Genomic DNA, 12,744 nt, shown 5'->3' with positions numbered 1-12,744 from the left:
CACACGCCGAACGAGCTGGCCATGCGCATTCACTGCGTACTCTGCAGCCCTTCCTAAATTGCTTAATTTTGCTAACAATTGCTTTTGAATAATTGCATTAGTTATCTTCCCTCCTTTTTGTCGGGAAGACTTCAACAACGACATCAAAAACTCGCTCGATTGGCGCGCTGGAGGGTGGGGCGTTGTTGTAACGTACAGGCATCTTGCGCACAAGATAGTCGTTACTCAGCTGCTGGGTCCCCTGTGATGCGCAGCTCTTCATAATTGCTCGGTCATGAAGAAGACGCTTCCGGATAGGCCAATGGAAATCTATAAAGATTGTTCGTAGGTGACATATTGGCATTAGCTTCCTAAGTGGCCATCGCTGTCGAGACATAGCAACTCCAGTTCAATTCATCGGCCTACATCTGGTGTAGGTTCAGCATGAGGAAACAAATATTCAGCTCCCGGGTTTGCCCGTCTGAACACGTGCATCCACGAGGCTGCTGCGTGACACGATCTGGGGTGCTCTACTGTAGCTCACGCCTAATTCAGATCCCCAAAGCTCTGTCACCTGTTCCAGCTTGTCTCGTCAATACACGAACTAATGAAATATGATTGGTTGCTTAATTAAAGGAGGAAGGCAGGCCTGGAGAAGAACTGCCGGAAGTGGCGTCAACATACACGTCCCGTGAGCCTATGGCCGAACTCGCCGGCTTGGAAACAGCCTGGTTACACATATGTTTAGGGCTTTCTGCACTTATCTATTGCGAGGAAAAATGGTTGCAGTAATAAAGTGTGAGTATTTTTTAGTTATCGATCGAACCCTGTTCCTGGCATATAGCAAGGTTGTGTTGACCGCGTTATGAACAGAGTTCCGCCTTGAGATTACCGTTGGTCGCTATAGTATGGTTTTTAATTAAACGACAGTACTTTTGTTAATTATTTCACCACTGTGGTGAAAAAGAGAAAAGTTGAAAAGTATTATAGCAGTGGCTTGTTGAAAGTACTGTATCACAGTGACACATTCATGCTGAGCGATTGACCAAATGGTAAATACCCAGTGACACATACACAATGACGCAAGAGTGACACACAGTCACACGTGGCCAGTGCCGAAGTTGTCAATTAAGAGGGATTTTAGCTGGGGGGCTTCTACCTAAATACACGTGAACAGAGAAATCATTTTTCTAGCCAACGATTGCACGATATTTGATGAGGTTTATTGCATTTAAAAGAAAAAGTCAGAATCTAATGATTATTGAAAGCGAAATTACAATTTATGTGGACAGTTCGTCAACAAGAATTGTTGAAATTGCACATCTTCAGAATTTTTTTACAAAGCTCAACTATGACGTTTACAATTCTACGTTAGTAATAAAAGTGATATCACAATTCTATAAATTGCATTTAATATTACATCTAAAGCAAACAAAACTGATGTTTTATACATCGCTCTCAAATTCACCACTAAATGTGAGTAGGCATTCGGAAAACCATGTTCCACGAGGTTTCACATGAACACTGAACCACCTTCTGTTTGGCGGCGCCGAACGGACCGGCCGCGTTCAGGGCAGCCTTCCTGGCGCCGTACCTGGATCGCAACACGCTCTTTTTATGAAAAAAGTACATATCGTGAATACGCTGACTCTAGCGTCAGAGGCTTCGAGAATTCCAATGTGGATGGTGCAGCCATGCACGCTCATCCCATTTGGCTCCTCGCTTGTCCTTGGCGAGACATGATCATTGTCGATTGGGGCCTAGGGAGCGGCTTTTTCAAGTTTGTTGTGAAGACTGGCTGGTTGGTTGGTTTGCCGTTATGAATGCCTCACACTCATTATAGGGGAAATATTCAAATCTAAAAAGAAACAAAAAATATATAATTTCTTATCAGTTCAAAAATTGAGATAAAGCAATGTTTTAGCTCATCTTTGGTGGCTCCTTCTTCTCCCAGCTAGCACAAAAGCGATAGAAAACTGCTTCCATACCGATTCGCCAAGACTAAATGAACGTCTGAAAGACGCACTAAAAAATCCGTGCAGTCCGTTTAGAAGGTGATAAACGGTCGTATATCGTTGCTAATGTCTGGCGGATATGACTATTGCAAGAAGTTCTAGAATCCTGCTTAAAGTAGTTTCGAAAAATCCTGTCTTGAAATGGGATTTTGTAAGACCATTAGAAGCATTTAAAAAATACAGATTGAATCCTGCTACAATCAGGATTTTGACATCCGTTTTTTTTCACTCTCCCCTCGAGCGCCCCCCTCGTCTCCCTTTCCTTCCCTCTCCCCATGCCCCTGCGGCGTTTCGCCGGCCGGCGGCATGCAGGTTTGCGCTTGTGCAATACACGAAACACATACAGCAATAACATTTTTTATTGCAAAAAGTAAACACGACTAGACAAGCTAGCAATCAACATTAAATATGAGTGTCTCCGGGTAACGCCCATTACAGGTATCGACCTTGATAAACCTGGTTTCGAACAGGCTGCTGGGCTGTAGCTCCTTAATTCAGCAGGTCTTCTTACTGCAAAAACATTAGGCATGTGTAAAACGTATATTAATTGAAGCACACTTTTCTTAGTGAACGTATAGTTTTTCAATGCATTGGCAATAAGCACTGCAATATATCTTGGCAATGGGCAGCACTACAATATATTGGTCCAAGCACACAGTTTTCGAGCATTCCACCTTTATTAACATGGTTCTAACATTAACCGATCACAAGTGAAATTCCCTTCAGTTGCCTTGAAGACATACTTTACATCTAACTGAAGGTGTTGCATGTACAATCGCCAACCAGTGTAAGTGTCGGCTATTTTGCTAGCTTTCAGGAGGCTGTTGTCTTGACTAGTTGGCGACTGGTAGATGACAGCAGCCTCCTAAACACGTGCGAAGTAGGTGCCAATTAGCATTCAAAGAAAGGAATAGATAATGCATTTCTGATAATGTTTTACGAGAAAAGAGGTAAGTGTGGCTCTGCAAAGGCACAGCTTCAGTGTGACAGCATTGTTACACCACCGCAATTTATTTGCCACAGATGACATAGCCAACTCAGAAATGGCGCAGGCTTGAGCATATACCTAAACACCAGTCTATCAAACACATCGCATACTTCAAATTGAGCAAATATATTGCGATTCCTTAAAAAATAAAAGACAGCAGACGAGTGCAACCTTAAGTAACAGCGACTATTTGCAGAACGGCTGCTTCAAGCATATACAGTAAGAACTTCAGTTGCTGTAATTAAACCATTAAAATGTTGCACGCCTATGACTTGCCTGTTTGAAAACCTCCACACAATAACATTGCCAAGCACTTGTAAAGAATTTTTTTTTACAAAAACAGTGAGTCATCCACACACAAGGTGGGAACATAAGCCGTAATTTTCCACCCAGTTTCACTAACTTTGACCTTGGTGACATAATTATAGTTACGCAATTGGTTAAAGGTTAAGCTCGTGCAGATTATATATCAATTATGATCTAGAGTGCTTGCATATGCAATTTATTGCTTACACCGAAATGAGCCCACACACTAAAACCCACACATGGCGCGCGGCGACGATTTCATCGCCGTTGCACTTTATACGGATTATCACGGCGACGACGACGGCGGCAAAAATGCGCTTGGAGTGCCCATATAATTTCTATCGCAATAAAAGAAAAAGAACCGCGGCGTAAATTTCTCTCTCTTAAATGGCATGGTCGCCGTTACGTCGTCGCGCCGTAACACGCGTGTTCGAGTCGATGTCTCAACGCTGCGGCTGCGACGCAGAGGAGCTACGACGGAGGCCCAGTCCCGCCAACGAAACTGCTCACAACCGGCCAACGCTCGCTTCAACGGCAGGAAAAGAAAGGCAGAGGGTTAAGCTGGCGCCGGGCCGGCGGCGGGCGCGCACGGAGACAGTCGAAGGTGGGGGAGCTACGAGGGAGTTGAGAGGGAGAGTGAGGGGAGCCACCAAAGCGACGGGGTCACCTCTGCTCAGCCAAATCCGCTTCCCTGACGCCCTCCTCCCTCACCTTTGACGTGTCCGCGCGCGCCCGGCGCCGCCGTGCTGGCGCCGCCCGCTCCCTACAGCATCGTTTTCTGCGAGCGCGTTGCTCGACGTGGGCAGTCTCGTGGCCCCTACTCGCCATCTGCTTGCGCGCCGTGATATCTAACGACTCCATTCGTACGTCGTGCTGTGGTGCACGAATACTTCAGAAATAAGTCTTTCCTTTAATTAGAACAAACTTTCGGGCTCCTTCGAGTTCGAATTATCGAGATACGACTGTATATGTATCACGCTGAAAATTTAATTCGTACGACTTTAATATGAAATAACAGTTACCTGGGTTCTTGGAGTTCAGGAGTTTCGTGGTGGCCCTTTGGGCGGCGGCGTTTTCGTCTGCCCATTTGGCACCTGTAGAGGGTACATGATCGGTGTCTTCACCCTCACGCGCCTTCTCTCTTGCACGTAGGTATGTGCCTGCATAGTAAGTTACAAAAAAACTCTTTATTGTTATGCTGATAAACTCGGAGTATCTATGTTTATAATGTAACAGCAGTGCCTATTACAACTGTATATTGGAATTTTTCTTTTTTTAACAGAATTTTGTTACTGCACAGACTTGCAAAAAGAAAACGCCAGTGCGACCACAAAATTTATTTGTTGCATGACTGAAGCCAAAAAATGTTAGGTATCCTAAAAAAAGATGCTGTAAATAGCTACACTGTCAGGATTATGTTACAAAAAACAAGGCAACAGTGCACTACATGCAGGGTGTTTCATTTAACTTTAGCCAAACTTTAAAAATATGCAAGTGCCACGTACCAGGACAGAACCAAGGTAATGTTGGAGATACTCAGATTATTTTTTGCATTCCGCCTAGTTAGATAATTAGTTCTAATTAATTAACTTCTCAATTACTATAGTTAGATCAAAAGTGTCAATGAGAAGATTGTAAAGCAACATGAGAAACCCCTGATAACGCTTTATGTTTCTCAATATGAGCTACATAAAGTGTTTTTACAAGTGTGAAAGGTGCCTGCCAATACACGCAAACTGCCTCGAGCGGCCAGTCGTTCGGCAGTTTTGCGTGTATTCGCGGGCACCTTTCACGCTCGGAAAAACACACGAGTGATCTCGCACAAGAGCGTTGACGGAAGAACGCTGTGGCTACGCGAAGATCGTAGCACGTCTAATCATTCTGCGCCAAACGGGAATGTCATCGTCTTCCTAACGATCAATGGTCAACGAAACGTCGCAGAGGTAATTTTAGACAGCTTTGGCAAACCTGAATACGCATACAATAAAAGAAACGTACGCAGACGTAAACATGCCTCTTAAACAATATTAGAGATTGCAGTTAAAATCAAGGCGCTTTCATTGAAAAACTTCATTACCGCCTAAAACTTCCACGTAAAACTCCCGCCTGAAAACCGTAAATAATTAAACACGACAGGTGTCAAAGTGGCCGTGACTACTTACGTGGGCAAAGAAGATGTGGAAGGCAGTCTGGCGCTCCGCAGTTCATGAACGAATACGCGTCAGGAACTTAACGGCTGGTCCTGACAAAAATAACGGTCAATGTAACGGCGGGTTGAAAAGTTACGCAATCTGGAGGGAAGCTGCGCGGAGAGCGCAGTCCGCTTGGCTGCTCAGACTGCGTCGGCGCAAGCGATGACGCCGATGAGCCGTCGCGCCACTCCTCGCTTTGTCAGGTAGCCGCTATGACACGTCACGGCGCTGCATCCTCTTGCGACACACGCTGCTGCAATGCAGAAAAATACTCAGTGTGGCTTCGTACTCGGTACCTAAAGCACAGAAATGCTAGCTAATTTAACTAAGAAAATACAAAATGCGGCTCCTACCATAATACTAGCGCCACCTTACAAAGATAATTTGAAATAACAAAAGTCGAACTTTTTAATGCCTCATTCTTGGCACTTTGCGGTAGGTAGGTAGGTTCCTAACTCGCTTTATAATACAAACAAGTGATGTGCAACCTATAATGGAATCGAACTTCTGCCATGGGTCACAGCAGCCGGTTCTCTAGCAACTAGACTACGGTGTCTTTTTCTTCCTTTCGGTCAAAGTAAAACAGGTTAACCAAACAGACAAAACGAAAACTGCGACAAACAATATCAAAACATTTTACAGTTTGAACCGTCAGTCCAACTTGGCTGACATTGTCATTTAACATTCTCTGAGCGTTGTCAAGGGATCTACCCTCGACAGCCACTCAGGAACACAGCAATCATGCGTTCTAAATTTTCCTTCACAGAAAAATGGCAATATTCGCCAGGAGGGACAGATCGCGTTGAAGTGTATCGAGGACTGTTCAACAATGTCCTCGCGTCGATGACAAAATCAACGTCGAAAGTGGTGCTTAGTTTCCGGAGAAGTTCAGAAACTGGGACAAGCGGAATTCGGTGACTTGTAACCCATCATAGCCATCCTTGAAATTCCACACATTTACGTGGACAAAGACTTGCCTGATTTTCTGCAGATGATGATGCATAGTCCGAAGAACCTCCATTTTCGATGCCCGCGCTCATAGGAGGGTCGTTTTGGGGAACAAAATATTATCTAGAAATGTCTTGCGTGTGTGCTTCTGCATTTTCTCCTTTCAAGGCAAGGTCACTTTCGTGAAAACTGTCCTCGGATTGAGCATCCTCATGTGGCGAGGATACTTCACTAGAAGCATGGTTACTATACTTTCAGTAACCTACCATGATACTTATTGGACGGTACTCGTGGCAACAGGACTGGCAGATATCGGTTCGTCATTAACTCTACGCCTCTTCTGACGGTCTGAAAGGTCAGCGTAACTTTTCTTCTTTATTGTGGACTTCATTATGAGCATAAAGAGCAAGCAGCTGCCCCTTCAGTGCTCACTCACCACAATGCAAACACCCGCGCCAGGGTTGATTGCACTCTCTTCTAACAGGGCGAAGCAAAAACAAAAACCAATGTCCGTTTTTCCCGCCAAAAAGCGGAAGAAAACAACAACAAAAAATCAATAATTGTAGGCCGCTAGAACAAGCGATTTTAAAAGTCTTCTAAAATCCGCCTTATAGAAAGATTTTTCCATCCCAATTGAATCCTTCTCGATGTTGACTTCTTCAATCTAGATTTTTGACGGTCAAGGCGAAATATCCATGAATAAGAATGATTATATCTCTTTTGTGCTAGCTGGGCTTCTACCTAAATTTACAAAGACATGTCACACCGGCTTCTTGGTTAAATCTGCATTGTGGTTTGTTATAATTATATTATTATTATTATTATTATTATTATTATTATTATTTCGGTATTCACGAACCACATCATATTTAGCGCAGTGCTTGTCGAGAAAAACGATTGTTCCTTTCCCATGTATTTAGATACGAGCCCCCGAGCTAAGCTTCCTCTTAACCCTTTCAGGCGCCAATTCTTGTAATTGAAAACTTACTTTCACCGCATTTGATATACCCACCACGGTGGCTTAGCTGCTATGGTGTTGCGCTGCTAAGCACGAGGTCGCGGGATCAAATACCGGCTTTGGCGGCCGCATTTCGAAGGGGGCGAAATGCAAGAACGCCCGAGTCCCGTGCATTGGGGGCACGCTAAAAATCCCCTTGTGGTCAAAATTAATCCGGTGACCCCCACTACGGTGTGCCCCATAATCAAATCGTCGTTTTCGCATGTAAAACCCCCGAATTTCCTGCATCTTGAATTCTAACGTTTTAGTGTTGTCAAGTTTACGGAATGCGGACTACATTCGAAAACTCACTACAGGAACAAAGGTATGAGAACATTTCCTATTTTAATCCAGCAGGATTGAAAAGCCCCTATCCAGCCAGTTGAAAAGTATGCCTAGTGCAACAGGTTGCGAAAAACAATGAAAGTGAACCCACTCCATATAACGACAACATCACACAAAACAAAAACACTCAACTGTCTGCTTTACCACTTGTTTTCCTAAAGCATTTTGCACACGTTATTCAAACTTACAGCGCAGTTCCAATCAGAAGTGTTTCGAGACGTATTCGATACATTTTAAATAACATTACATTCATCAGTGCTTTTGTGGTTGATGTATTAGATTGGCCTAAGCAATCGTGCACAGGACACCTGAAAGGGGTAAGGATGTTTCGCAAAGTTTGGTATACGTGTCACGTCTTCAACTGGGGCAGTGTGGAGTTTGGAGAGGCTGAGCACGTGGCGCTGCTCCTCAGGGGCCAGGTCTGCCTCGTACATCTGGCAGGCAGCACCACATCAATAATTTACGGTATTTTCTTAGTCAGAGGACGGGGATCGCTGCGATGTTATTGGAGCTAGGAGACACGAACAGGTCTGTAAATGACGCCACCCCAATTTTTTGGAGATTACAAACGGCATAGGATGAAACCAAACGCAATTGTACGCATTACATTTACAGTTGCATGCCATTTAATTAGCCGCTTCACCAAAGTTCGTTACACGTAGATATTGAACCAAGAACCAGTCGCAGCACAAATTTGTATTAAGAAAGAAGAAATAAAATATCAAAGGTATATAGCCGACCGAATCACGAAGCGAATAATTTATGTGTGCATACAAACTTCTGAGGGAATGGCACGAAATGAACGTCAGATGTAAGTAATCAGGACATGTGTATTGCTGCTAATAAGGGATATCGCACGTGGATAGTACCATGTCAATTATCGGTTTCTGTAGATTAGTAATCAGGTTAATGTGATGCAAGTTAGTTACACCTGATAACTGCTATCAATGTAATAACCGTTTTTTTTTTTGCTACTGCTGCATTTTCGCTGCATGTATATGGTATTATGAACTTTGCAATTTTTTTGCCGAAGACTCTCTTGGCTTGTGGTGGGGTTGAAGCGAATCCCAGACCTACTGAGAAAGAACTTCTGCAGAAAGTATTAGATGGATAGACCAATACGTGATTTGCCATATAGGAAATTAATATATTCGATAACTTTTTTTAAAAATTAGGAGCAACCTGACACTAGTGGTGCGAAGACTGGGCAAACAGCGAAGCTGGTGACCCCACCTAGCTTTATCTCGGTTTGGCCAAGTTTTTGCGACGTTATGCCTCGAGACTCGGCCACGCTTTGCACAAGATCACCCCGGAATCATCGACAGCCCAAGGAGCAACGAACACTCAACCGCTCAAACCGCTCAAACGATTTTGCTCGGTTTCGCGGGCTCGTAACTCCAGATATTCGGCGAATCACCGACGTTTCGCCGCCGCTTCGGCGGCGCGATACTCGGGAACGGATCGAAGTCGTCTGACTCGCTCACGAGCAGCGGCGCGGCGGCTTTCACGCCACGCTTCCTCTTCAGCGGGAGTGACGCTCTCTTTCGGCCGCCCCATCTTCGCGGCGATGTGCTCGGCGTGGAGATGGCTGGGCTTTGGTGTCACCGCGGCGGCGACGTGGAGCTATATATCCCGTGGATCGGCGCAGTGACGTCACGGCTACGCGCCGTGTCTGCGCAGCCGCGGCAACCACTCCACACGGTGCGGTGATGTCATGGTTCAGCAAAGCTAAGGCGAAGCGATGTGGGGCACGCGATGACATCATGGCTCACGCAGCTGTAGCGAGGCTCTGCGCGGTCGGTGCAGCTGGGGCTAAGCGCTGCTAGGCTACGCATGGTGACGTCATCGTCAGGCGGAGGTTTTGCGGCGTACACTCGACGGACCATCCTCGAGCTTAAACAGCTTCGCTAGTTCATAGGTGTATGTGCCATTGCACTTATACCCTTTCTGAACTACCTCCAGAATCAGGCCATAGTTTTTGCTTGCACTACACGGCCTAACCAAGAGCTTAAAAAGGTCCGCTGTTGAAAATTGGTTACCGTTCCAGGACAGTGGCCTTGGTAAACTCGGCGGTACTGCAGTTCCACTCAAAGTGAACGCTGGGGAAGTGCGAAGCAGTGATTCGCCGGTGCTTCCCTGGTGTTTTCCTTGTGTTTCTCCTGCTTTATACTTTGTTTATCTTGCGTTTAGCAATCCATCATCCGTTTTTACACCTGTGCTAAGGCACAACTGGTGGGAAATTGCCACGGACATGGAGGCAAACCACCACGCACATGGAGCCAAGCCTTTGTTGCGTGTGATCACGACGACATGAGATCAGACTACAAGACTTTCACAATTTTCACTAGTTTCTGCTAACTAATGCGCTTAATGCTTGATTATTCCTATCTTTTGCATTATTTCGAATCATGTTAGTTTATTCTGAAGCGGTTTTGATCAATTCTGCATTTGTTTTGACCCTGTTTTTGCGCGTGGCCACGATGACATTAGATCACATTACACGCCGACAGCTCGGGCCCCTCAAGTGCTTCGCACTTAAAAAGTCGCAGTATCACCCGAAAGGCAAAGCATCGATTGCGATAGCAAACTAGTGGACATCTATACGAAGTAAGGATAGTAGTTTTACCGGCCGTATAAACTCGTAAACATAGGCATACTAACTAAATTGACAAGCATGGTGTCACGTGCGCAAAAGCAAACATAAACGCATTTGACTCGATGACCGTGGAAACTCGCTGCGAAAACGCTGTAGTGAGTAAGCGCCGCCGCAGCAGCGAGCGAATGTACCCTCGCCCTGCCACTCCCATCAATGTGGATTTATCCGCAAATACACAGAGCTGGAAGGAAGGACTCTGCCCCCACCACAGATGGCTTTGAAGATAAAGCCGCCCGGGCGGAAGCGCGCGGCGTAGTATACGGCCTCCCCCCTCTGTACTCTCGCCCCGGACACTTGCAGCCCGGTTGGCGCGGGCGGTCGCTCGGTTAACGCGGAGCAGTGTTGTACGGAACGGCGTTCCTGGCACAAGTTTCTTTTGCGAGGAACGGGGGAACGCCACCGTTACGATAAGTGTCAGTGGAACTGTAACGGTCTCTCGTTAGGTTTACAAAGAACGGCAGAGGGAGCTGCGTTCTTTCTGTAAACGTTCCACGGCACTGAACAGACGCACGCACGTACACAGCACATCATGCAAGGCGTATGGGCGACCGCGTGAGGCCCAAGGAATTACCGCTTTCCTGTCGCGTGACTATGGTGTTTTTTTTAACAGCGAAGCTGTTTAAAGCTCGGAGTAGTCCGGTGGTGTGCCCCCAAAATGTGGGCCGATGCTGGAGGTTGTGCAGAAAGGGTCCAAGTGCAATGGCACATCCTGTTAAAGGGACACTAAAGAGAAACCGGAAGTTGAGCTTAAATGGTAGATTATCCTTTCAAGATCACAGCCACCCATTCTTACTGCAAACAGATGTTGAATAAGCGAGAAAATAGCGAAAAACTGAAGGATAGGTGCTGACGCCCCTTCGAAATTCCCGCACTACACGTTCGTGACGTCGGAGATTACAAATGCAGGCCGGTCGCGATTGGTCGAGAGCGATTTATCGCTGTTAATAAAACGCAAAATGAAATACACCTTAAACGTACGTAAACAGCATTTGCCAACTTTTTTCACCGTTTCAAGCGAGGAAGTACAAGTTTAGCACAAAATTAAATAAATAAGAAAAAATGGCATGGCGATACATGCGGCCGTGATAGTTTGGTAGTTTCGTTTTTGGTCAATGCATCGTCGCGCGCGCCTGTTCCGCTCTACGGTGTTTGGTTGCGTGTTGCGTGGCTCGAAAACGTTGACTTCGCGGGATACAGCCAGAAAATGACTCGTGTGTGTAGTGTTGAGGGCTGTATAAATGGCCGAAGGCGCTTGTTCAAGGGCAGCGGCAGGGTTGACTCGATTGTGTCCTTTCATGTGGTGTCGCGCGGAGAGCTCCGGCTCCCCGGCGTTCGCAATGGCTCAGTGCTCTGCCGATGATAAAACGGCAAAAGAGCCAGAGAAACCGATGGTGTGCTCTCTGCATTTCTCACCCTCGGATTATGTGTATAATCTTGCCCTCGGAAACTATCTTGGCGTGCCCCAGAGGCCAGTCCTTTCTCGAGCAGCTGTTCCATCAAAACCCCTACCGGTGCCCCTGCAGCAGCAAACTGGCGGCTCGGTGAGTGCTGAATGTCATTAAATTAAGCCACGAAATAACCATACCGAGTACGTGCGCAACTTTCTACGCTTGTTCTGTCGGGAACATCGTCGCCTGGCGGACCGGACGCTTCGCCTTCCGTCGACGAAAACGAAGCTCTGCTTTCCGCCGGCGCGGCCGGCGGCTCACCGCCATCGCACGCGGAAACACCTACCGCTCGAGCACGGAGCATCATTTCGCGCTCCGTTTCACTGAATATCGCTGAAAAGCAGTCCTGCTTCCGTGGCAAGCTCTTCGTTACAAGGTTCAGCGGCAGCAACGGTATCCATCGTGGCGAACGCAAACGCAGCGACCATGCATGCAGCCATGATGCATCCAGCGCCTCGGCCGTTTACGCAAGCGGTGACGTATCATGACGCATTCTGATTCGCTGAGAGCAATGCAATCTGTGACGACACTGCTTCAGCGCCAAATCTGGGGTGAGAGAAATTGAGGAAGAGATATTTGGTCTTTGTTTACCAATTTCTCCGCTAATAACTCATATTTTTGCATCCAACAAAAACTGCATGCATTCCTGAAGGTCCCTCTTTTATTCCAGCTGAACTTCCTGTTTCTCTTTAGTGTCCCTTTAACTAGCGAAGCTGTTGAAGCTCGAGGATGGTCCGTCGAGTGTACGCCGCAAAACCTCCGTCTGGCGATGACGTCACCCAACCCACGTCTAGCAATGCTTCGCAAGGTCGATCCAAATGGTCGCGAAGCTTCGGGCGAAAAGCCGTTCAGAAGGAATTGTCACCGACA

This window comes from Dermacentor silvarum, chromosome 1 (genome assembly GCF_013339745.2).
Source record: "Dermacentor silvarum isolate Dsil-2018 chromosome 1, BIME_Dsil_1.4, whole genome shotgun sequence".
Classification (NCBI taxonomy): domain Eukaryota; kingdom Metazoa; phylum Arthropoda; class Arachnida; order Ixodida; family Ixodidae; genus Dermacentor; species Dermacentor silvarum.
The sequence above is the reverse complement of the archived record's forward strand: the minus strand, read 5'-3'. Positions refer to the sequence as shown.